The 27590-nt window shown below is 32.1% G+C and overlaps 1 long non-coding RNA gene across 1 annotated transcript; it reads right to left on the bottom strand.

The window, feature by feature from the left end:
* Positions 1-487: 487 nt before the first annotated feature.
* Positions 488-12432, bottom strand: LOC143074701 (uncharacterized). Its single transcript, XR_012978016.1, has 4 exons — positions 12345-12432; positions 9863-9996; positions 5339-5477; positions 488-1969 (listed from the first exon to the last, which is right to left on the bottom strand). It is a non-coding gene; the product is annotated as an uncharacterized LOC143074701 (long non-coding RNA).
* Between the last annotated feature and the right edge of the window lie 15158 nt (positions 12433-27590).

A 27590-nucleotide genomic window follows, 5' to 3' on the forward strand; every position in this document is an offset into this window, starting at 1 on the left:
TAACATCATCTCATTTTAAAATAAATTAGTGTTTAGGGATAATGTGACCTTCGGATATATTTTCTTTTAATTTCAGATGATTTCTCAAAGTTTGCAACAGAAAAATTTCTTTCAAACTATAACCTTTTTTCATGCCAGTACCAAAGTATTGAGCTAGTGGGATGGTGATACCTTCTTGGACTTATTGTTGATAAGCAGTCGCAACGACCCAGTATATAGACAATAATAGTGCATTGACTTGACATATGAACGATATAAGGATGATCATGAGGCTTAGAAACCTTATATCGTTGATATGTCAAGTCAATGCACCATTATTGTCTTTATTCTGTAATCTAAAAAAAAAACATTTTTAACTGTTGTTTAATGCGTTAAGTTTATTTATTTGATTTAAATATTGGGGGAAATCTCCTTTAAAAAGGCCTCATATCATGCTCTCGTAGAAGTATACAACACATTAATGAACTGTACATTAATTTTACCTGTTGAATCCTACACTCGATGGTGAACGAGATCGTTTGAGTATGGACTGAAATATCAACCATAAGCATAAAACAATGATTTATAGGTTGCAAACAAAAAATATTAACAAATGAAATATGTTTTTCCAATAATTGCAAAAGAAACAAGGTTGAGTCGTTCCACGCATTGTTGTATGCATTGGAAACAATGACAGGTTGAAGAGGTCGTATGAATAATTAAATATTATTTTGGCAACTTCTATTTAAATATTCATGAGAAAAAGTGATATCGGGTCAGCGACTGTGTATGACAACGCATTTTGAGTGCTCAAATAGAACGAGTGCAGTATAAAAATTATTGTAATCAAATTAGATTAAATCCATTTTACTACATGAAATAATCATTTCGACAATCAGTGTATTTTCAGTGGTGTTCGGGGTTACACTATTTGCAAACCAAATCAAAATATAACGTTGAAGTTCTTATGTATTCCAAAAATCTAATTTATATCCAAACATCGACAAACAGGAAGTGCCATGCATAAGGAAAATATTATTATTACCTAAAAATTTTATACATTTTTCTAATTTGGACATCAAAAGAGATTATTTCTTTTTAATATGTTCAGTCAAATTCAATGTTATCTTTTCTACTGGTTCTCTCGCTTTTAATTGGTTGTCTCTGCGTCAATTGAAAAAATGTAAATATATAATTAAAAACAATTTGTTGTTTTATCTAAATGCTTAATGAGACGTTACTTCCTGTTTCAACGTTACTTTTGGCGTCTAAACATAGGTTTCTTCAATCTGAGTAAATAAAAAGATATCGTTTCTATACATTTTTGCCTTAAAGAAGGGAGATCATTGTTAACTTCCGGTTGAAAAATGTCACCTCCGGTCTCATATGATAGCTTTTTTCAAACTGAATCCAAAAATATAGGTTTCTACATACTTTTGCCGATAATAATTGAGACATTTAGCTACTTCCGGTTTATTGAAGTTCACTTCCAATTGATATTTTTTATTATTACATTGGTTGCAATGATTTCCCAGTTAAATAAATACCGATAATTTCAGATATGAAATAAACGTGGTTATTTCACTCTCTGACTTCATACAACAATAGGCGTTGTCAAGACGTCGATAACGGCGGATCAAAACAAATTGTGAATACGTAGAAAAAAGATATAGTTCCTTACATGTTTACAACACTTTAGTTTTTATGAATGAATTGCAACAGTACAACATCTAACAGATCAGTATGTGTCTCACAGGTATGAACAGTTAAAATATACACAAATATCCTATACCAATAATATTTATATATACACGTCCAACCATTTGACAACTTTATGAGAGACACTGTCCATCGGATAACACGTTGTTACACAGAGCTAACACTATAATATCTATATTTTTCGTCTCAAATTTAGACAAACAATGTTTTTGATAGGTACATACTGGGTCCTTCTATTGAATAATGGTAGTCTAGGTTAAGCCTCTTCAAACTGTAAAATATGAAGAAAAAGTATTATCTTTTGATACCTGACTGATATTAATTTTGATTTTTTAATATTGTCCAATATGAGTTGCATGATCATGGAAGTGTCTGTTATATAATAGGAATATTTTCCTCAGCGTTTTCAATTTTATTAAAGGCCCACATAACATGTATACTTAAAAAACATAGAATAACAAATTTTAATGAAATTTCTAAAATTATTCTCTGTTTTAATTTAATGAATAATGAAGAAAAAAATGATTTTATATTTTATTGTGAAGACTGTGATATATTATTTATCTTTGTAAACAGTAGAAGTGAAATGTATAATGAGAAAACTAACTACATTTAAGTCAATACGTGAACTGTGTAAGATTCACGACTAATATCATATACATATATATATGATCAAGATATTTGAAATGTTAATTTTATGAGGAGTCACGTGTCAAAAATAGTATTGTAATAGATATTAACATTTGTTTTTCAATGTTACATGTACATGTTTGTATTGGTTCCTGTCTATAGTTGTGCATGTTGTGTTATATGTTTCTCTTTAGTAACAATTCTATTGTTTGGATTTTAAACTAATAAAATACTTATTCTCAATCTCAGTCTTATATATGTTGTTCTTTACATCGCATAATATAGTTACTTGATAAAACAATATCAGGAATATTTCATCAGTTCAAAATAAAATATTATAAAAATATAAATTTAGCCCTTTCACAATGATGATTGACATGGGTTTCATTTCTTTCTAACACAAACGATGCAAACGACTAAGCGCGCACATGTTTTGATCATTTGTTTCTAACATACGTTTGCAAAGTTTACGTAAACTTTGACAAATTATGCAATCGCTAAAGATGAGTCTACAGTTTGTCGTTCGCCGTTTGTTAGTACAAACACTACATTTGTTTCTAATTTGAACTTGATTAAACGATATATGTTTTGTACGTTTGTAAAAAATCTGTTTACCAACAACATGTGCATGCATAATTGAAAGTTCAAACTGGGCCAGTAAAGACTTATTGAACGTTGTATTTGTTTCTACTTTCGTAGCGTTTAGAAAATAGCAACAAACGCCACACAACGTTTACTAAATTTTGGTTAGAAAGAAATGCAGCCTAAGATCCGTGAAATGATAATTAAAGCTCATTTTCATTGCAGATATCTTGGAAAATGGTATGATGATTTCCAACCAAATTACCTCTAGTGAGGTCGAATATGTCATAATGACTGACAGACCTGCAAGATGAGACAAATGACGTAATGCTTCTATTTATCAAACATGATAGATATCACCTTCTATGATAAAACACTACTATACCATTCATTATAATCTTGTTAATGTGGATGATACTTCATCCTATTAAGATATATTTTTCAATGGCCATAATACTTTGAACCCAAATCCATTAAAATTTAACACTTTGTTCTAATGCTTAATGTAAGAAAATACGTCCGACAAAAGACATAACGTAAATGCATATTGTCTTTTTGAAGGGTGCAAGTGGTGGTGAAAGAAATGAAAGTTGATTAAACACAAATCCAAAAGTTGTGTTAGAATAGACAACACGAAGATCCCCTCTGCAATCATATTAAAGCGTATCACCCTCTAACCATTTTACTCATATTATTATTATTAAAACTTACACACAGATTGAATGAAATTGTATGGTTCTTTTTCATATACCAATATCAATGCAACTACAATTATGATTTTCTATCTATGGCTTACATAATTTTGGTTTAGCGTTGCTGATGATGGTAAATGTAGAAAAGCTATTTGCTAGTGTCTGATTTATAAAGTGTTTTTTTTTTTTTTTTTTTATTTGTGTAGAGAATAGTTAACACAATGTGAAAAAAAAAGATAAATACAATTTTTAATTATTGCTGAATTGTTAGCAATTCGTGTTCTTTTGTAAGGGGTTTACATGATTAGAGTCTCAAATTGATTTTCTATAAGAGTTATTACTTTAAATAATGAACATTGTCAAATCCTATAACTCTTGGGTTCTATCGTTAAAGCAATAATGAAAACAGAAACTGTAAATTTCAATTACGGTTACAAATACAAGATTATAAAAATTACTATAAAAACTGAAAAAATTACAAGTTTCCTCCTTACACGAGTTATTCAGTTTTACTATGATATTGACATCTGTCATTTCGGGGCCTTTTATAGCCGACTATGCGGTATGTGTTTTGTCATTATTGAAGGACATACGGTGACCTATAGTTGTCAACTTTTATCACGAGGTCTCTGGTTGCGAGTTGTTCCATTAGTAATCATACTGCATCTTCGTATTTATGTTGTTTTACTGTTTTATAACTTTTATTCTAAAAAAAAACTTGTAAGGGATAGAAACTGCACCAATTTCAACACTGATTGTCATGATTAATTCTTACATTCTTCAGATTTAAGATCATAAATTAAATTTTAATCAAGCAACGAACATGCCAACCTTCACTAAAAATGAAACATAAGGTTAAGTGCCAATAATTCAATTTTGGATTTAACACGTCTTCTGATTTGCGGAAAGGTTTTCTGTGTATTAACTCATAGGCATAATTTTGTCATGTAACCGTGACGTCATCAACGTTTTTTTTTTTCATGATTTACTCCTTAAAACTGGAATTTAGAATTAAATTATAAAGAATGAATGTAATATTTTTTCTGTCTATTAGGAAAAACGTCATAAATGTGGTGCACACTTTGAAAATAAATCGCTACCCTGGTTAATCAGTGTGCACCACATTTTTGATGTTATTTCTTCATAGACCAAAAAACATATTAGTCATTCCTGAAGTGAAACCTTTACTGAAACAAATCATAAGGTTACGTGCATATTTTTGAGCTTAATTATGACAACTGTCATAGTAAGAATCACTCAAATATGACGAAGAAAATAAAATTATAGGAGACAAAACTAATGCTTTTTGATCGTGGATGGAGGCCATGGTTAATTATGTCAAAAACAATTGAAATTATGGGGAAAAAGTACCAAAAATTGACCATAAAAAACAAATAATGTTTTTTTAAGGGGCCAAAGCTTCATAAATTGTAAAGGAAGGTGCCAGAAAAATACATCTTTTTCTTAATAGTATTATCACAAGTATTTCTTTGTGAAATTTGTAATTTTTGGGCCGTTTTAAAAAGCATCAAAAATTTAGGGCCAATTTTAACCCTTCGTGAACCTTCTCCTTTCTATTTCAACATTTTAAAAAATTACGCAGGATCATAATGGCATCCAGCTCTTTTGACCATGATATGTTCTGATTTTTCTACTCTGTTTTGAAGTATTCAATCGGCACTACAATTTAATCGAGACTCTGGACTATTAATAATAGTGCAATATATCTTAATCACCTAAATAAATTGAATTCTTCATGTTTCCACCACATTTCCGTGCAGGTTCTCCGCTGCAATTCCGGTTGCATTCTGTCTCTGAAAGTTTTGGATACCTACTATCAATCAGGACATCTCCACACAAACAATAGGAATTGCCCTACAAAATTACATAAACTTTGATTGATATAAAGCTGGACATGTCGATAACAAGTGCATAGAATTTATTTAATGATTTAAGGATGTTTGCTCTACTTGTTTTTGATATTTTTGCCATATATTCAAAATTTTCTGGTTTAAATCCATGTAACGCATTACTGAAAACTTTTGCCTACTAACCACTACTTTTCGTTCCAATTTAATTGGTTTTGGGTACATTTATCCCTTACAGCATGGGAATAGTATAGTGAATAAACATATATAGCCCAGCCTACGAATTAGATTTAAGCTGACAGTTCACAGATATAGGACAATAAGCCCTCTACCAACAGAGCTTAAGAAGTAATACACCAACGCAGATACTGGAGGACAGTTATTTATCTACTAGGTAAGCAGATGTAGATCTTAGGGGGGGTCTTATGGAGCTATATTTACATGCATAGTTAATGTATAGACTAATTCTAATCGATGCCTAGTCCCCATCCTTTTCAAACTCCTTCATCCATATCTGTTGAGTGGAAGCACCGCTACAGTTTAAATAAGTAGTTACTGTACTCTAATTACCACGATTACGACCCAACCTCAAGCCATAAAAGTGTAATGGGCACATCTGAAAACTATGACTAACGTCACATACTTCAAATATACATGGTTATAGTCATTATCTTCTGTCAGAATATTTTGAATTGAATGGTATTGTATGATGTCATAACGACAAAAGAGGAGATTCAAAACTATTTCTAACCAATGTACCAATCATAGCGATAAACTTGTCAGTCCCGTTGTTTTTTTTTTTTTTTAATTTCTAAATACCCTCGGGACCTTTCAATGAACCTCTTTCAGTAATATGTTATTTTTGCGCTGTTCAGATTCGTTACATGTAACTCGAATTCTGATTGGTTGAAAAAGTCACATGCAGAAGTGAAACTATATATGCATCGTTGTTAAATCTCATACGAGTATAACGAAATCAGAGAACTATATTTAATTAGATTGCATAGATGTAAAGAATCTAATTGGAATGTCTAGGAAGGAATTTAAAAATTTAAAACAATACGAATAGGTATAAATTATATGCAGCATTTTATTTTTCTCTGTGAATAATCAATCTCTTATTCAAAACACACTACATTTCAGTTAACTTGAATATGTGTATGCCAATTATCTTAAAAATATAAATTGTTTAAAGTTTTCTTGAATAGTTACTTTTTCTAAATTACAAAAAAACGTCTAATAAAGTTTTTAGGAATTTAAAGTGTTTTATAACATGTATAATATTATATTGAAAACAATCACGGAAAATATATCAGAAAATGTAATAACAAGCATCATATGCTATTCAAAACATGTTAATGTTCTTTAACATGATGATGACAGCATTGCTATGACTGTTGAGGAATATCCAATTGAAGGCGTGGCATATGAATATTTAACTTTGGAGTTTTGTCGAAGTTCAATTATATGACGTTGATTTCGAAAAACAAACATGGTTTTAACTTCATTTGAGGGGACACAAAAAGCTACAGATTTGAAACTAAATAATTTGAAAAAACAGGACATTATTTTGAATATTGACACATTTTTTAAGATTAGAGATTAATGATTCTAAGGGAATATATCTTTATATAACGTGTAACTTACTTCGCCTGCTACTTATAAATTCATGACAAATGAGGAATACAAGGAACTAGACATGCTAGATAAGTAGAGTTAAACAAAGGATTGGCGAGTTTGTATACGCATACCTCAAATGAGCCCTGGTACTCCATTATGAAGACACACATCAATAGATTAAAGGTCAAGGTACTGTCACAGAAATTTTGATTACAACTTTTTTGGTTCGTTGAACTTAAGAAAAATCTATGTAATGATTATTTAATATTTGATGGTTCTTCGACAATGTAAGAATATTTTTCACCAATTGTATGAGCTTTCTATGTTAATTTGCATCTGTTTTGAAAGAGTTAGTCTTTAGTTTTTTTTTCAGGAAAAAATGAGAATTTAGAGTTAAATTCAACGAGCCAAAGTTGTATGCAAAATTTGACGTAAAGTTGTGACTGTATAAAACCAAGGAGATGCTGTATGATAGCCAATGAGATAACTATCGACCAAATTTCAAATGAAGTGTGTGTAAGCAATTGTAGGCAACTGAACGACCATCAAAAATAAGAAAAAAAAACTGTATAGACGGTTTTTAAATGCCTGGCATAAAAATATAAAACAATTCACTAGAGAAAACTATGCTATAGCAAAACAATTATGAAAATCATATATGACAGACACGAACCAACGACAACCACTGAACTACATGCTCCTAACTTGGGACAGACACATACAGAATTAGGCAGTGGTGAACATGTTTGTAAGCACTCAACAACCCCTAACCCTGTGCAGTGGTGTTACAGCACACCATGAAACAAACTATTAAAATCCGTTGAAAAAAGCTTAACTCATCAGGTGGACACAAAGCAGAAAAAAATGAAACAAAAACCCTAACATCCAAAACGACACAAAGTACAGATCTGAGGATACTCACAGTTACTGACAGCTAAATTACTAAAATAGTGTATCTAAGACTTAAATAACAGCTCACATTCAACCTGTTATCCAACGGATTAAGGAGGTAGACCTAGGTTAAGGGAAATAACTCTTCAAATCATCCATACGTTTGTGTCAACCATTTTCAAAAATATATTCTAAGCTTCTAGGTTACATAGACTATTTTCAATCTGTTTCAGGTAAATGCTTAAAATACATTGATGAAACTTGACTTTTACAAACGCATAACTGATTTAAAGAGTTATCTCCCTGAACCAAGGTCTACCCCCTTAACTGTAAAGACGTAATTAAGAGTAAAAAAAAACCGTCACCTTGTGCAATGCCAAAATATAGGTATCCACATATTGGTGTACCGTTAAAGTGCATATCTGTATAACTATTATATTAAGTATCGTTTGAATTTACTGATAACAAAATCAATATTAATACCAATAACACAAAATGCGAAGATATATTACGATGTTGAATTGATATCCTTGTTGAATGATTTTATTTAAAGGGTTGATAAGTTTTCGCGGATAGTAATAAAGTTTCCGTGCTAGGTTAACAACATTACCGTTAGCAAGGATGTGATATTTTGTTTGAAATAGGATAACTGTAGGTTCTGCAAAACTTGCAAACAAAATCTTTGTATATATGGAAGAATTTAGTAAAGGTTTAAAGTGATTTGTTGTAACAAAAACCCCGACTTAATTGTCTACCAGTAATATATTACGCTCATTGAAATCCAAAATCGTCACTACAGATACGGGCATAGAGAACGAGTTGGGATGCATAACCATCTGGAGATGGTGCTAAAGGAACATAGGAAATTGAAGATATGGAAAGACAAATCGTCTTTTTTGTGTAGAGTTTCTGGTGTAAAACTGAAATATCTAATTCGAGGAAAGGACAGATATAGCTGTTAATATTTGATTTATTTAAAGTAAGTTCCTTTGCTTAATTTGAGCAGTATATTTAGAGAATTCTTACCTATTTAACGCAACAATATTACCAAGATAACGGTATGTGTTGTTGAATTCATTAATTAATCGGAATTAAGACGGATTTGTTTCTGAGTTTGGTCATACACTTTAATTCATAACAGTACAGACACAAGTCTGTTATCCAATGGGGACAATTGTTGCCCATAGAAATACATACATCCTGTCGAAAAACTTTATTTCCGAAACGTACATAAATGTTGCCAAGGAGAAGATTTACAGTTTTAATATAATCTCATTGCAATAAGTATATCTAAAATATCTGCCTTTATCATTAGAGAATAAAAAAGGCTTAATATGAGATGCATCAAATAAGTTTGCTATCAGATTGATCAAACGATCAGTTAGTTAAATAGTAAAATGTTTGCTTCAAGGGTAGTTTGGAAGTGTAGTATAATGAGTGGAAAAGCCAAAACTGTCAACCGAATCAAAAGGGTCAGTAAAAGCACGTAATTTAGCCAAAACATCTAAAGATTTTTTTATACTCTGATAATAGTTAATTCCACTATTTTCATGTGTTTTATTACAAAATTTAATGACAATTTCCTTGACAGTAGTTAAGGAGCTCGTTAAAAGCACTTAACAATTATAAGAAGAACACTCACTAGAGGCCGCGATGAACGATATTTTACTTTTATTTTTTTTTGTAACCAATGCATAGTGGGGACATTTAAATGTTCCGAGGAGGCCTGATGCTTAGCTGTGGTAATGACATGCTCATTTACTATTTGACTCTTGTAGAGCGTACGGCCTTGAATGTAGTTGATAATGTATATTACATTAATTGTATCTTGACCTTGAATTGAATAAAAACAGATTTTTTTTAATATTATAAGATACAAACTTGCAAGCCACCAAATCGGTATCCACTGCAATGTTGCTTACAAAATGCAAGGGACATGTCGTCCCTCTGTATCATTTTGTGTTTCAAGTGCCTACTTGCATCATCATTGTAACAACCTAAGTAATCTGCTGTCTCTGAAGTAAAAATAAGTAAAAGTTGATGATAGGCAGATAAAAGAGTGGCAAAAGATACCAAAGGGACATTACAACTCATGAGTCGAAAATAAACTGACAACGCCATGGTTAAAAAAGCAAAGACCAACAGACAAACAACAGAACACGAAAAACAACATGGGAAACTAAAGACTCAGCAACATGACCCCCCCCCCCCCCCGAAAAAAAAAGCGAGGCTGATCTTGGGTGCTCCGGAAGTGTTAAAGATCCTGCTAAACATGTGGCACCCGTTAACATATAAAATATGAACGATGTTTTAAAGTGTGGTTCGTAAAAGCAGCGTGTTTCAATGAAATACATATTATGTTTTGTCGATATTTTTGACTTGATTCTTCTAAAAGTATCATTTGCTTAGTTTCATATCAGAATAAGAACGATTGGATTGTTTCTCAGTTAAATCCAGCATATCCAAAATGTGTCTCTCCCTTCTTTGATTTTTTTTCAGTTATTTCCCGTGTCTTTGTTTTTTCAGACTTTCCATTGCTAACCAAAAGTAGAGCTGTTGTGTAAATATGCTGAACCCTATTTTGTTTCGTCGGTAGTAATGTTTTACTTTCTTATAAAAAGCTGTAATGTTGATATCAGATTTATTGCAAATGACGTCCCAGTGAAAAAGCAACAACAAAAATATTGATAGGTTATAGAACTCTTTGTTAAGATATTTGATTTTTTAAAAATGGCGGGGAAAGGCTGACTCGGACTTTTACCTTATTTTTAGCATTGGCATTATTTGGGTCTCAAATCGTCAGAAAAAATCTAAAATCTGCTTAAATTTTGGGAATGACCTTTTTTATGAGCTATTGAAGTCTTCTATGAAAAGAAAAGTTGGTGATATGGGCAAAATAGTTTACCCTGTATTGTAGGAAAAAACCCAAGGAGTCCGAACATCTGACAAAATTCCTAAACCTGACTTAACTGCATCCTTAAGGATGTACTTAGGTGAGGTTTTGGAATTTGTGTCAAATGTTCGGACTCCTTGGTGTTTTTCCATACAATACAATGTAAAATATTTTGCCCCATAACACCCATTTATTTTTTCATATAAGACTTAATAGCTCATGAAAGGTCATTTACCAAAATTTTAGAAGATTCTTCATTTTCTTTCTTTTATTTTGAGAACTAATAATACCAATGCAAATATCAGGTAAAAGTCCGAGTCAGCCTTTTCCCGCCATATTTTAAATCTTAAATATTGTTAGCTTATTGTTATCCTTAATTGATGCTCTACTAGTTTATAGTATTAATTTTAATTTATTAATTTTCACCTAACCTCACCTTAGTAAATCCTTAATAGATAACTAAGCAACACTCCCCCCGGCCGAAAGAAAAACAAAACATAAAACAACAACATTTAACAAACCAAAAAACGAAATTGTGTTCCAAGATGTTAGCCACAATCTTTACCCACCACACACCGGTACAAAAACTGCTGAAACTTATGTTTTACATTCCCATAGGAGAACTCATTTATTATCAACGAAATACCAGTAAAAACATTTTGCAATACACATCATGAGACCTTCAGATGTTTTGAAATATATTATTTGTTATTTTATTTTATGCAGAGTAAATGTATATGTTTTTCATTTAGCCTTGCTGAAAATACTTTGAACAAATGCAAAATAGCTCTGACACAGTAATCTTGGTATATTTTGTTAGATTTAAATGGTACCCAACTAGTTTGTGAGGTAACTTTCCTATTATGTATTTTCGAATTTGAATTTTAGTCAGACATTGTATAAAACGTTACGTCACTAAACTATATGTAAAACACAAGGATAAATAAGAGATGTTTTTATATACTTAGTAGTAAATATGGGTATATTGTATGTATAATACAATTGATCACAATCGTGCTGTATCAGCAATTATTGATTATATCGATATAAGTCCCGGTTACAAAGGCTTTATCAATCCTAATCTGTTTGATGTCACGTAATCAATATCAGTCGTGGTTAAAAAAGCTTTATCAAATTCGTTATATGTATTACGTCATATCTCGTGAAAAACATTCAAGATATATTAGTTGTATACTTGAGGTACAAGTATATAATATAGGTTTAATGATATGGCCTTTTCACAATCACCCACTATATCAACCCTCAACCAATGTCATCCCTCGTGCAGAGGTCTTATGATAATTATATTGGTGTCTCGGGTTGCTACCGGTGTGATATTGAAAAAGCCATATTATATTCTCTTTTAATTGCTTTGAAACATTCAGTCGGATGGTAATATGGTTATTCAATTACACAATGCTATCAGATAACGAGTAAATGCCCTTTATTAGCACTATAAGACAATCATACCTAATTTAACACAAACTGGAAGGTTTTTGCTCGTGATGACACAGGTTTCTCCAAATGAACAAGGATTCGGCCAACACGTGTCTGATTCCTGTAGAAATACACTTTATTAATTGGAAACATTCCATCTGACAACATATCTTACAAATTGCAGTCACATAGTGACATAGTTTCGCAAAGGTAAGGCATCATTGAAATTGGAATGTGGTATTTAAATATTGGTAGTAATGTCGAATTTTTGAATACTTCTTCAATTCATTTTTTTTTCGTTCAGCAATTAGACATTATTATGCAGGCAGTTTGAATTGGTTTGTATGTCAAGTGTGGAAAGTTGAACTTTCTCCCTCTCATGATTTATTAAATTTGGTACACAATTTCTAAAAATGAATATTTATACGACTCTAACAACTCGTCGAAGTGTTCGACTATTCAGAATGTGAGCTTGGTGTTATTTACAGCCTCTTGTTTGTTACTTCTTTGTTCTGTTTTGTTTGTTTAATAAGATCACATCCTATTTCTATTTGGATATATATGAGCATTCCTGATGAAGGTTAATCAAGAAAAGCGCATCGAACGCAACGTATTTTCATATTTAAATAAATTTAAATTTGCATTGTAAACAGAAAAAAGTAAATGTACAAACAGTGATCAATTTATAATCCTTTCTTCCATCTTTAATGGACTAAATTTTGTTAATTTGAGAAAAAAATGTTTTCATTTAAGACAATTGTGAGAAGTTGTAGTTCTTTGTTGTTCCAATCTTCTTTCATAGTTGTCTTTTTGTTACGTTACTGTTGTTTTGGAAAATGTTGGTTGAAGGTCATGTTCAGACCGATTTATGCATCGAAAGTATTGACAAAAATCTGAATCAAATGACTGGATGGACACTCGAAACATATTTTCCATTTCTAAAGAATTTTCCATATAATTCAAACCTAATAAGATTAACAACTACACTGTTATTATCCTCAGGAAACAGAGTCTAACTGTCAAAAACCACAGTTTAGGTCATTTCTGATTCAGGTACATGAACACGTGGTGAGAGTTAACTATTTTTATTGAAGATCTAAACCCTCGGTCTTCTAATCTCGATCACAGCGTAACACACCAAAATGCATACAATAAACTCAGCAGGAAATTCACTTAATTCTACAATACGAGTTTAATAGAGAAAAAAAACAGGTAAAGAACAATCAATTTAATTATAAGTAAGAATGTAACTGTTACTTAAAGCAAGCTCACATTTCTCGTTCTGCTTGAATATAACCAAGCTGTCTTACACTAAACAATCAGATGTGATAAGTTGAGCCTTGAATAAACCAGTTCATATAATCAATATAGAATAGAGAACAGAACATTTCAGTTTTCCTTCAACTTAAAATGAGCGAATTGATGTGCATTTTAATCTTTATCTATGTGTCTATGCAATAAAACAATAGGCTAAAATGTTACTTATTTATAAAACTGTCCATTCACATGCAGAAAATTATGTGATTTTTTTTTTATAGAGACCAGGTTTTGTGTTAGCAATGTTATTAAAAACGTATACAAGGAGATAACACAGACAGTTTGGTGTTATTAAGGAGTGTACAGTTTTTTTTCTATTTGTCGTAAATTCTGTCAGGTGGAAAAAGATATTCCAAATTAAATATAGTAAATTGAAATGCAACCATGCTTATACCAGGCTAACTGAGAATAAACATTCAATATAAGAACATGAACCAGCAGAACATTACCACCAATGAGAGACAATGAACATGAACCAGCAGAACATTACCACCAATGAGGGGTAAGAACATGAATCAGCAGAACATTTCCACCAATGAGAGACAATGAACAGGTTGTTCTGTTTATCTTACAACATATAAGAATGCTAATCAATTGATTGAACTTTGATACAACAAAAGCCTTTATTGTTCAGGAGGAACCCAACACTTTGAATAAAACAGATTTGGCTCGTTTAACATTCATTACATTTTGAAAAAATATTTTCTTTGACCTGTTGATACAAATATAAAAACTTCACAAATTTTACCGAAATAATTTTATTGGATATATATCAGATTGACAAACACTAATTTTGAACAATAAGAAGCTTGATTTCGCTTTACTAATAGCATGTGATTAAAACGTTCAGCTGTTGTTTTTTTTCAAGAGTTAACTCCCTTAGGTGGTCTGTATCACTTAATATATGTTTCTGCTATACGTAATGTAAAATTAAAATCAATTAGGTAGAGCAGAACAATATAAAACTGTGGTCCTTACATATTAGAACACAACTCCTATTTCGATAGGTTGCACAATCTCTCAAAATATGTACATCACACATACATGTACATATACAGTTATAAGTTCAAATTAAAAAGTATAAAACAATATAAATAAGTTAATAGAAAAATTTGGGAGATGTATATATTTTATATGTGCATGTACCGAGTTTTTAAAAGTGAAAAAAGTGGACATATAAACACATGTTTCGCAAGTACTTACAATTGTCCATGTTAACATTTCTGAGTACATGTATTGTTCCTTATCTATTGCTGTGGCCTGTTGAGTCGCGTTAAGAAGTTCGCAGTACAAATGACTTTTTACGAAGTTGAACGCAGTACATCCAGCGTACCTAGTGCATCTTAACTTGCACATTCTTGGTCCTACATTGAAAAACACTTTCAGTATCTGAGAATCAAGGTACTTGCCACTTTGAAAAATTCCACCAGTTAATACATACACCATTGTGATAATTAAGTGAGTTACCATTGCTTTGATAAACAACATTTTCCTGGAACGAATACAAATATTTACAATGTTAAAATATGTTTATAAGGAAATCCCTGACACCAATCTGAAACAAATCAAAGTATATCTTATCTGCAAACGTGTATACTGAAAATTACTTCATCTCATTTTGTAGACAAATGACTAATCAGAGAAAAATCAGATTATCATACATAAATTTACACATGTAAGTATATTATAGCTAATCAGATTGTAATACATGAATGTACGCATGTTAGTATATTGATAATTAGATTGTCACATGTCATTAAACAACCAGCAATCAATCATATATGAATGTACGTATTTTAGTATATAGATTTAATGTGAATATGAGTCAATTTATTAAACTGTAACTTATACTAAACAAAACAATTATCAAAATAGTTAAAACAAAAATAATAAAAAAAAGAGTTGAAAAACATTTGAACTAAATATTCTAAATAATGGTGCCAAATCTGACTGATTTCTACAACAGTCTTGTCGATATGTTTGGTGTCGATATGCTTTTTGCATTTTGTTAATTGATAAGTTAGTCGAAGGTTCCCCTGAAGTTTAGAATCATTTGATAAAGAGCTTTATGCTTCAAATAATTTTATAATGTTTTAGTAGTTTCAGTAAATTATGTATAACAGATATTTTATGTCAACACAGAGATGTTGAATACATGGCTGATGTTACCTTGGATGCATGTACTCATGCAGTTCTTCAAAGTATCAAAGTTGCAATTCTAATATGTCTCATTAATCATTCATTGTTCTGACTTTAGTGGTTTGAAATAAACACACAAAATATAGTAATGACAACAATTAAGTGTTTTACCTTTACTAAATGCTTCATCGATCCATTTCAATTATACATAACAAACATAATAGTGAATTGAAGGAATGAATGAATGCTGATATTCGCAAGAAGCATATACTTGCAACGAAGATATATACAATACATGACAAACAAAATACAAAAGAGAACAGAAGTAACAGAGTAGTGTTAATTCAGAAATTATTTCCAGGTTTTTATTAATGCGAATAATGCGACCGGCCGACGATCGCAATATTAAATTTAACCTCGCACTCCTACTTTCATTTTTCCCTCGTCAGTTTGTGGTTGACTTATCTCCCTTTGTTCAGTGGCGTGATGTAAGTAACCTGTCACCTGTGGCATTTAAGGTTAATGTTTTTTTACAACTGATTTCCGCTAATCTGTGTTATCAGTGAAGCTGGGTGCCATTTTTATAACACTTTGAATTTTAATTGAAATGTGTTTGTAATAAGTTTGTGTTTGATAAAATGCTGCCGGGAATTTTATGAATTGGAAAATAACTATTGACATGCTGTTCGATTCTTTTATCCAGTGACAAATTACGATGTTACTTTATTTTGTTAAAGTCATAAAAAAACGAGTGACCGGTGAAAAATAATGTTCTTCCAATTCTTGAACCAATGCATACAAACATCATAAACTTAGTCTTCTGTTCAAGAATTTTTCATTTTTTTCGCATAAATTTCGTATAATCATCATTTTTTTTTCAATCGGTCAGTGCTGTTGTGAAAATATGGCAGGTAATTAAAGTTCGTGTTTTGAAGCCGAATTTTAACGATTGTCCTCAATCAACAACAAATCAACAAAAAAGCATGGAAATTGAGCACGTATTCAACATGTAAATTCAGATATTAGTTTATTTTAAGGACATCCATGCGTATTGCGATCACCGGATTTTTACGAGATGGGTCACTCTGAGGTCACTTTGCATACGGAAAATATGTCGGGGGAATTGCTTCCTGGAAGCAATTAAAATATAGTAAACTTCTTCTAAATATGAATAAATTAAAGAATTTTCTTCAGAAAAAAGTATATGTACATACGTTTTATAATGTAAACTATCCATTGAGTTATAAAAAACACATGCATTATTTTTTTTTTTAATTTGAGGTTTCTTATGACTTTAATATTGTTTGAAATTATTCAGTGAAGCATGTGTATTGTTGGTTTAAGTAAACACCGTAAGAAAGTGAGAAATAAAACAAATTATCTAATAATAGTTATTACAATAAATAAATAATAGACTTTAAATAACAAAAATCATCATTAGATATTATTGTTCATAACGCACAAGTATGTCAATAGTTTATTTAAGTGTCAATTTATAAAATTGAATGCAAGAATAACAATAATCATCACAAGCTACTATTGTTCATTAAGCAAAAGTTCAACACTACATGTAGTTCATTAAAGATACAATCAATTAACACTTTATACAGTCACTTATACCAGACTTTTTCCAATCTAGCAATGTGAGACTTTCTTTGACTTTAACTCGGGAAACACTTGGCTCAACCATTTAGCTGTAACGGCTTGAGAATAGAGAGTCTTAGGTCAACTTTGTTGATGGTGGTTGAATCTTTGAGATCTTCAGCAACCAATTCTGCGTACCAGTTTGTAAACTCGTTTTTCATAGCCAGTGGCGGATCCAGAGGGGGCGTAGAGGGCGTACGCCCCCTCCCCCCTTTGCTCGGGCTTTTTTTTTTTTTTGGTAAAATGATTAATCAGACTAGACTTCGTGAACTTTGCCATTTCCCATGTACTGTAGTATTTAATTTTTATGCGACAATTCTTTACTTATAAAAATATTTTTCGCTGGAATTTACTAATTGTCAAAGTCATGTAATTCTCTATGGTGGAGTTGAACAGTGCGTCGAAAAAAACCTCGCTTAGTCATTTGGGAATTCAAATTACAGTAACACATTGCTTAGGCTGAGGATGACAATCATGACACCTTCAACGCGACACAGAATTGACCAAGAATGTATTAACTTCTATTTCACTATTCCACCAAACAATCTATAGACTATTACACTCACATGAAAAAAAGTTCCACGTCAATATTATTTACCTACGAAAACATGTTTAACCTCAAACGCCCCAGCCAATTTTGAAATAACATAGCTGAATAATGATCCCCAATCAGTATAAGCTCTAGATATATTTATGGCCTAACGTATGAACCATTTGAGTTGAGGAGACAGTCTGAGATATTTGAGAAAAAAAAATAACTGATTTTGCCTTAAGCAAACATTCTGGCAGTATCTGGATTGACAAGAATTATCATGTCCACTGTTTTTGCTATTAGAAACACAAATTATCAACAGAATTATTTAGCAGTTAAATGAACATGATGAATAAAAACGGGCATTTTTTTTGGTGGCAGGGGTTTGCATGTCTCAACGGAATGTCTGTTTCGCCGAACTGATATATCAAATACTTTTTTCTCAAGACCAGACTGCAACCTGCCTGATGGATGTGGCCTTTATGTCTCCATTTGTGGACCGTCATTCATAAATTCGTTGTCATTTCAGACTCATTCTTAGCCTTTGATTGCTTTGGAACCCCTAACTTCCCTTAATTTTGTTGGGTGAAACATACCAACCAAACATTTGGATAAGAAATTGCTTGTTTGTCTTTTTTAACTTGTGCAGGCCATATTATAAATTTCTGTGAATACCCCGGCGTATATCTTGATAACAACAAGAAATCTGTGAAGTTATGATAACTTAACTTACAACAAAACAGCGAGAATTTTCCATGTCTATTTTCTATTGACAAGTCCCACATCAAATTTATCAGTTCATGGATCCATACTATCATTTTATGATAGACAATTAATAGAGAGAATACAGCATCAAAAATATCCAACCCTTACACTTTACAGCAACTACATAATGTATATTCCCCACGCCAGTAACCGTTTGAAAAGTGCATATTACACTTATTTTATGTTTTTAGCCCCCAAAAGGTCACAAACATTTTTCGCCAAGCTCCGCTCGGCGATCTTTCAAAACTTCACCCCCCTTTCCAAAATCCTGGATCCACCCCCTGTGTATCATTTCGCTAAGATTTAGATCTATTTACGACATTCTATGTAGAGCAAAATATACCGTCTAACATCAATTTCTATTATTTTTCACATAATTTAAGAAATGTATTAAGACAAAAGGAGGTTATTAGTGTTTTAGCCATGTACATGTAAGTAACGATTCTACTAATTATATTGTCACTGAAAGGACTGATCTAACATTCAAGTAAAGGTAACGTTGTCCGAATACCTTTTTACTTAATGCTAGCGCAGCCACGCAATAACCAAACTAACCCAGGTTCTTTACATAAACTCTGCCCTGGACACCTTGTCACACTAGGCGACAAGTGTAACCGACATAACGGACAATTCCCTGGGAGGACAAAGCTAATACTTGACCGGATATTGATTTGGACAAGTATAAGCCAGCATTCTAGGCAGGGAAGTCTTAAAGAAATAATACCTAAATTATCTTATTTATTTTATACCAAAATACACAATAAATATTCTAATATTATGACAGTTAGTTGTACAACAATTCAGAAGTTAAATAAAGTGGGGAAAGGTCTTACTTTGAGTAGGGACTTTTAAAATGTATCATTTAACCCAGTTTATTCCCGAGTCCTAGCGTTTGAGCCCTACATAATGCCTAAACTTTTATGAGACGAACAGTAAGAGTACACATCATGGCAGTAATGAAAACTGGTAGTTATCTTTGAGGAGAGTGTGAATTCTGGACAATGTAGTAAATGTGAATTCAGTATATAATAAATAACAAAATGACTTAACAAATGTTACTTTCTTGAAATAAGATTTGCAATTTAACCAATTTCAAACACCATCTTACCTTTAACTATAAATAACCGGTTTAGAAAAGAAGTCAATTTATTGCGTACATAAACACAGGTGAAAGTTTTTATGTAAACAATTGTATTAACGCGGCTCAATGAAATCCCATTCTTCTTTGGTGTTCTTCGTTTCATATGATAGATATGTTTCGTATACATTTGGATCTGGATCTTTAGAGCATAATTGCATGGTATGTAAAGTATGCTTCTTTATGTGCCAGTAGTAAATCAGGAGTCTGTAGTTCAATGGTTGTCGATGAATTAAATTGTAATATGTTTTATTCCGGAGACTACGGAGTGGGTATTTTATAGGCCGTATACAATATAAGTACGTCTGAGTCAGTGACAACTCTACAACAGATTTATCCATCGGATCACCAGCAGTGATGGTGATACATGGCTGCGTACATTATGTATATGTCGTGTACATCTGATTATTTTGTACAGGTAATTACCTGTACAAAAACTTTGTAAGAGTAATTACTCGTATTATGCCATCATACAAGTTATTACTTGTACAAATATAATTGTACGAGTAATTACCTGTACAGTTTTTGTTGAGAAAAAGATAATAACTTGTACAGCTCGCCATCTTTTAGTTTTATTTGTTTCTTCCTTCCATCTGTTTTTTTTTCAGCAATAACTTCAGCAAACATGACGATTTGAGCATATTGGGCTAAACAACTAGGTGGAACTAAAATACGGAGTACTAGTGCCAAGTGACAGAGTCATTGAAAGGAATAAAAAAAATTATAATCTTCTTCCAATTATTTTGATTTTTTATTTTTTCAATGGACAAAAATGATCAGATGGAGGGAAACAATTATTCAATTGTTCTCTTACAGTTGGGTTTTAATTATAATTATTTATTTACTTGTTTTTTTTATATAGATTGCACAATTCTTAATCATTCTGACCAATGTCAGTTGTTCTCGTGTGATCATGAAATCATCATACTCTTTATGTCAGCGTTCTATATTCTTATGGACACATGACTTTGAGGGGGAAGTTGTCTATCATGCATTAATCAAAGCTCTGACCAAGAAGAAATTCCCATTATTTATCACTATGCAGGATATGTGGAGCTCCAAAAAGTAAAAACAATGTCAGTGAGTTGGTAAGCTGCTCGCTTTGCCTTTTACGGGCCCACGTCCACTGAGTGAAAATCAGGATAATGTCTCTGCTTATATTGGCAATTTGTGGTTATTTTTTAACTCCTTATAATTATTGTTTGTATGCCCCTATGACCAATGTTAACTCCAGAGTGTGCTGTTCTAATCAGAGGGTAGATTTGATCAACTGTACAATAATAAATAATTTCTGCTAAATTCAAAACATTTTTCCATCTTAAGAATTATTTTTGAAGTGCTGTCTTTTTGGAACTTAACTTGTCTTCCTTTACATTACTTAAAGTATCTCTTTATCTTTCAGATGTGAATACTGAATTATTAGAAGACTTTATTGTCATCTCACTATTTATTTATTTCATCATGAACTGTCTTTTATTTGATGTTTTCAATTTTAATCCTTTACAGTGACTTGACTGTAACTGTTGCTATCCACCAATTGCAAGAGAGGGACGAAAGATACCAAAGGGACAGTCAAACTCATAAATCTAAATCAAACTGACAACACCATGGCTAAAAATGAAAAAGACAAACAAACAACAGCACACACGACACAACATAGAAAACTAAAGAATAAACAACACGAACCCCACCAAAAAACTAGGGGTGATCTCAGGTGCTCCGGAAGGGTAAGCAGATCCTGCTCCACATGCGGCACCCGTCGTGTTGCTTATGTGATAACAAATCCGGTAAATAGTCTAATTCGGTAGGTCACATTCATGAAAGGGAATGGGATTGTAGTTACGACGTAAGGAACATATCCGATATCATTTGTGACTCTTGGTTTAATAGCTTCCTTGTGAGCAGCAACCCTCTATCAAGAAAATCATGATAGGAAATGCAAGCACGGAAATATCGTATCAATTGGGAGATATATACCCCGTTTGCAGGTGCTGCTGGAATGTTGCTACTTAGAAATGGAAAGTTCACAATTGGAAAGCTGAAATCATCTCTTTTGTCGTAAAGTTTTATTTTCAACCGACCCTCATTGTCAATTTCTAGATGTAAGTCAAGATATGAGGCCGACTTAACTGTATCTGTAGTATCCTTTATCTCTATCTCGATTGGACAGATGCGTTCCACATAGTCACCAAATTTTGAATTATTTAGTGAAAGAACATCATCTATATAGCGAAAAGTAGAGTTAAAGGATATTGCTAACTTCTTATCTTTCTTCCTAAGAAGTTCCTGCATGAAGTCAGCCTAATAATAATAAAGAAACAAGTCGGCAAGTAGAGGGGCACAGTTTGTTCCTATTGGAATGCCAACAGTCTGTTGAAAAACACGTCCTCCGAACGTAACAAATATGTTTTCAATCAAGAAATCAAGCATCTTGATAATATCAGTTTCAGAGAATTTTTTGTTCGAATCAGAGTGATCCTTTACAAAGTAGGATTTATCCCTCCCTAAGACAAGATACTTGTATCTACGTTGGCCATTCTTTTTTACGAAGCAAAGCAATACCAACTCTTTCAATTTGTCTTTAGTTTGGAATGTGAAATTCTAGCGTACAGAGTAGAAAAGTCAAATGTTTTAATGCTGTTACAAGATGAAAGAGAGTTAGATTGTATGTACTCTAAAAGATCTTTGGAATTTTTAAGTATCCACATCTGATTCACGCCCCCTCTAGAATAGGCAGATTCACAATAACTTTGAAGCCCGTCTTTGATTGCTGATAAAATAGATGTTAATAATTTAGAAAGAGGTTGAGTGGAGCACTTGGAAGACCCAGCAATATACCGTTGTTTGTAAGGACACTTATGTAGTTTAGGTATCCAATACGGTGATGGCAGATCCAGTTCTTCAGCTTTGGTTGAAATTCCAAAGGAACACAGAACAGACCTATGATTATCCAGGATTTCCCCTTTGATAAGTGTCGTGAGGGTATATGTTGAGTTTCCAAGTGAATTGTCAATACCTAATTCGTTTATCAAGCAGTTAATGTAATGAGTTTTACATACAAAAACGATATTGTTTGGGGCTTTATCTGCGGGGACAACAACATATTTGTCATGGAGGTAGGATAGGTGTTTTACAACATTTGGGTCTTTAAAGATTGACGTAGCATGGGCATTGATAGACCCATTCAGTTTCTTAATTCTGATTTGTATCAACGACCTCACTGCGTTATTCAAAATTCTGACCAAATTGCAATTTATTTTATAAAATCAAATTGTTCAACTGGTCAGAAATTTGAACTAACTGCTGTAGAAAACCACAGTCAAGTAGTGAAAGTGCAAGGTGATAAGACAAAACATACTTACAATCCTATAAGACTTTAACTTCACTTTAATGATGTTGTGACATATTCAGTTTATCAGTTTGTATAGGTATATTATAGTCATTTCCATGCTGAAGGAATTGTTATTATTTTGAATTGCTATAAAAATGTCCAAACTAAGTATTCTATTTAATCTATATTCTAAACATAGTATGTTTGGATGTTTGACAGTGTTTTCTGACAAAAGGAGCTCTCTGTTTTCCCATAGGGTTCAATATTATTAAACATGTTGCACAATGACAGCCAATATGACCATAAATAGTTATCAAAAGTACCAGGATTATAATTTGATACGCCAGACGCGCGTTTCGTCTACATAAGACTCATCAGTGACGCTCAGATCAAAATAGTTAAAAAGGCAAACAAATACAAAGTTTAAGAGCATTGAGGACCCAAAATTCCAAAAAGTTGTGCCAAATACGGCTAAGGTAATCTACTCCTGGGGTAAGAAAATCCTTAGTTTTTCGAAAAATTTATAAAAATGACCATATTATTGATATTCATGTCAACACCGAAGTGCTGACTACTATAAAGAGTGTTTTTTATTTGATATTAAGTTTTTTTTTATGTTCGAGACTGTCATGGAGACACTTATTGCATTGGCTACCAAATGATTATGATCGAATGTGTTCCACATCTTTGATTTTGGACGCATCTTGTAGCTGGGAGAGGAACACATATAAGATTTAATTGTTGGTGATGTATTTTTTTTTTTTATATTGCAGATGGTATATGAAAACATGTATTTGTGTACTATTTGTATGGTTTTATATATGTTACTTTGTGGTGGATCTTCCCAGGATCATAAGTAAAAAAGTTCATTTAAATGTTAAAATTGTTTCCCAGATTAGGAGACATATAATGATTTTAAGTAATGACAGCACCTGACTTGATGATTTGGGTAAGATGAGCTAGATAGTAAACTGCTATGTTATTTTCTATCAATTCTTCGAAAAATATCTTCTCCAAAGCCTGGTGAAAGCAAAACAAAGTGTTGACCAGTATGAAAATAATATTAACAAAAGAACCTTTAGGAGCATGCTTCAAAGACTCATAACTGCTACTGTAATCGTAGTCATCTGACAAAATTACTAGTGGATATGAACATCTTCTCAATATGTCTTAATATCTAAAATGCTATAATAATCAAAATAAAAAGGGTATTGAAAAAATATTTTTATGTTATATATGTTATATATGGATATGAATGAATTATAAATGTTAAACAATGAAATATAATATGATAATATACTAGTGTCCATTAAAAACTCGTAATTACGCGATAAAACATTTGAATTAAATGTAAAGGAACGTGTACTACAATAGTACTGATGGGTGTAATTATAATCGTTAGATTAAGAGGGACGAAAAATATCAAAGGGACAGTAACTATAATTTAATTTTATTGATTTTATATTTTATGTTTCATATATTTTCACGTATTCATACATAATACATGTATATATTACCATTAAGTTACTGGTATGCAATGGGTCTTGAACGTCGTTTCTAGAGAAAATTTTCAAGAAGTACAATGGTACATTCAATGACGGTTAATATAGTTTTTTGCTCAACAGATCTAAAACAAGAATTTGTCCATAGAACACGGATGCACCATCCGCACTATCATTTTCTTCGTTCAATGGATCGTGAAAATGGACGAAAATCTCTTATTTGACATTAAAATTAGAAAGATCACATATCATAAGGAACATGTATACAAAGTTTTAAGTTGATTGGACTTCAACTTTATCAATAACTACCTCGACCAAAAACTTTAACCTAAAAGACGGACGAATGAACAAACGAACGAACGGACGAACGAACGATCAGACGAACGAACGATCAGACGAACGGACGCATAGACCAGAAAACATAATGCCTATAAATGGGACATAAAAAATGCTGATGCGGTATGACATAAACATTATAGAGTTACAAACTAAATATCAATTTTTAATTCAATATACCAGTCATCTTTTGGCAAGAATTAGTTAAGGGCAACACTTACTAAGTAATGCCCTCATTACCTATGAAGGGGCATATAATGTCTTTAGCTTATATATGGTCGGGTATTACTTAAGACGACTTAAGGTTAGGGGAGGGTTGGGATTCCGCTAACATATTTAACCCCGCCACATTCTGTAAGTATGTGCCTGTCACAAGTCAGGAGCCTGTAATTCAGTGGTTACGTTGTCGTTTGACTTTTTTGTTGATGTGTTACATATTTGTTTTATTCTTTTTTGTACATAAATTTGGCCTTTAGATTTTCTAGTTGGATTTATTTTTACATTTGTTATTTCGGGGCCTTTCATAGCTGACTATGCAGTATGGGCTTTGCTCATTGTTGAAGACCCTACGGTGACCTATAGCTGTTAATTTCTGTGTCATTTGGTCTCTAGTGGAAAGTTGTCTCATTGGCAATCATTTCACATCTTCTTTTTTTATATCAAACAAACTATTACTATTTATTTCTTTACATGGAGCTATTGTTAATAGACAATAATAGTGTATTGACTTGACATATCAACGATATAAAGATGAGGCTTAAAAACGGGGAAATGACAGGCTCTGCCGAGCTTTTTCCCCGTTTCGGGCCGAATCCTCATATCGTGATATTTCAAGTCAATACACTATTAAGACAGAGGTGAATTAAGGGTTCAGGAAGTCCACCAACCCCTAATGGAACTACATATTTGATAAATACTTATAATTGTTGCAAGCATCAGTCAAAACGTTGGCTAACTATGCCTCAACTTGTTCAAATTCCTGGATATGAGCCTGAAAATGTGCCATTATTGAAGCCCCTCGTGGAGATATTCAAGATTAATATATACAATAACCACATTTAGAGCAGTAACCACAATGTTGACCAATATGTTTTGCTTGCTGTATATATAACTTAAGGGAATCTAAGTGTGTCAAAATCAAGTCTAATTAACGAGTTTGTCTACTTAAAGAACATATTTATCATGTTCATTCTGTGTATCAAGCAAGGTAGAGACTCATTTTATATTATATCAAGTTTTTCAGAAAATATTGATTTCGTTTTGATTTGGTTTTGTAAATTTCATTTCGTTTCGTTCCGTTCTTATTCCGTTTTGCACTTGTAACAGATATCAACTTTTAAGAATTTTACCCTTTCCTATATTTTTATCAAAAATCAAAACATTCAAACTTTCTAATATCGAAATGATCAAAACTGTAGGTCAGTTTAGTATTATAGAAGTTTGCTTAAATACCTAAACTATTACATTTCACAAACGGAATTTATATTTTTGTGGAATTTTCAAAAGAGGTAGGGCCAATTTGTCGGAAATGTTTTTACAGAAGGGCCAATTTCAAAAAGTGCCGACAGAATAAAAAATAAAAAGGTTTAGTGTGTCCTTATTACATAAAAAAACTGTTTAAAGACAAATTGTAACACTGCAAAACTGTAGCGATATAGCTCTTTGATCAGAAAATTATGGATAAGCAGCGTAGTGGCTCAATCAGTACAGCACAGAACTAGTTATAAATCATGGTTTTAGAAGAAAGGGTTCGAATCTCGCTCATAAATGTTGCATTTTTTTTTTGTGTTGTTATATTATATTTTAATGTTTCTATCATATTTTGTTTTGATGTTTGCTAAATTCATAGAGTCAGTCTGGTTCATTTTGACTATATAATTTACTAGTATATCATTTTTCTTGTATTTTAAAGAAAAAAATAATGTAACGCTTATTGTGTGCATTCCTATGAATGTCCATACTTTTGAATTAATTACTTTCTATTCATGTGTTTACATTTATTACATATATTCAAGGAACAACTGCCGTCATACTGATGTAGGTGCCTGTACATAACCAATAACACGAGAATTGAAATAGCAATGAAGCCCAAATGTTGCGGGTGTAAAATACACAAAACTTAAAATAAGGCCTTTGTATACAAGTTTCAAACAGCACAGACAATTTTTCGAAATCTTTTTTGAACATCGGATTATATGTAACAAATGCAGTCAACAGCGATTTCGTCGCCAATTCACAAACTGTGTAGATACTAGCACTGAAATTTTGACCACTGTCCCTACAACGGTACCTAAGTCATCATAAAATTAAATCAATTACACTATAAATCGTAATTGTAGGTAATTATAAAACATCAAGAACCTGTTGCATCTATATCACAACGAACGGTCGATTTGTTAAAATGCCAGAAAAGGCAATATAAGTTGTGTTAGTAACACACAGTGATCTATGACCAACTGATGTAAGATTTTCTCCTGTTAAAATTTTAGCACTAAGCACTACACGACGGCTCTCTGGAAGGCTATATAACCGGGTTTATTCCACTATTTGCTTCATAAGAAAATGCCGGTACTGT

The sequence above is a fragment of the Mytilus galloprovincialis genome, chromosome 5, assembly GCF_965363235.1.
Source record: "Mytilus galloprovincialis chromosome 5, xbMytGall1.hap1.1, whole genome shotgun sequence".
Lineage (NCBI taxonomy): Eukaryota > Metazoa > Mollusca > Bivalvia > Mytilida > Mytilidae > Mytilus > Mytilus galloprovincialis.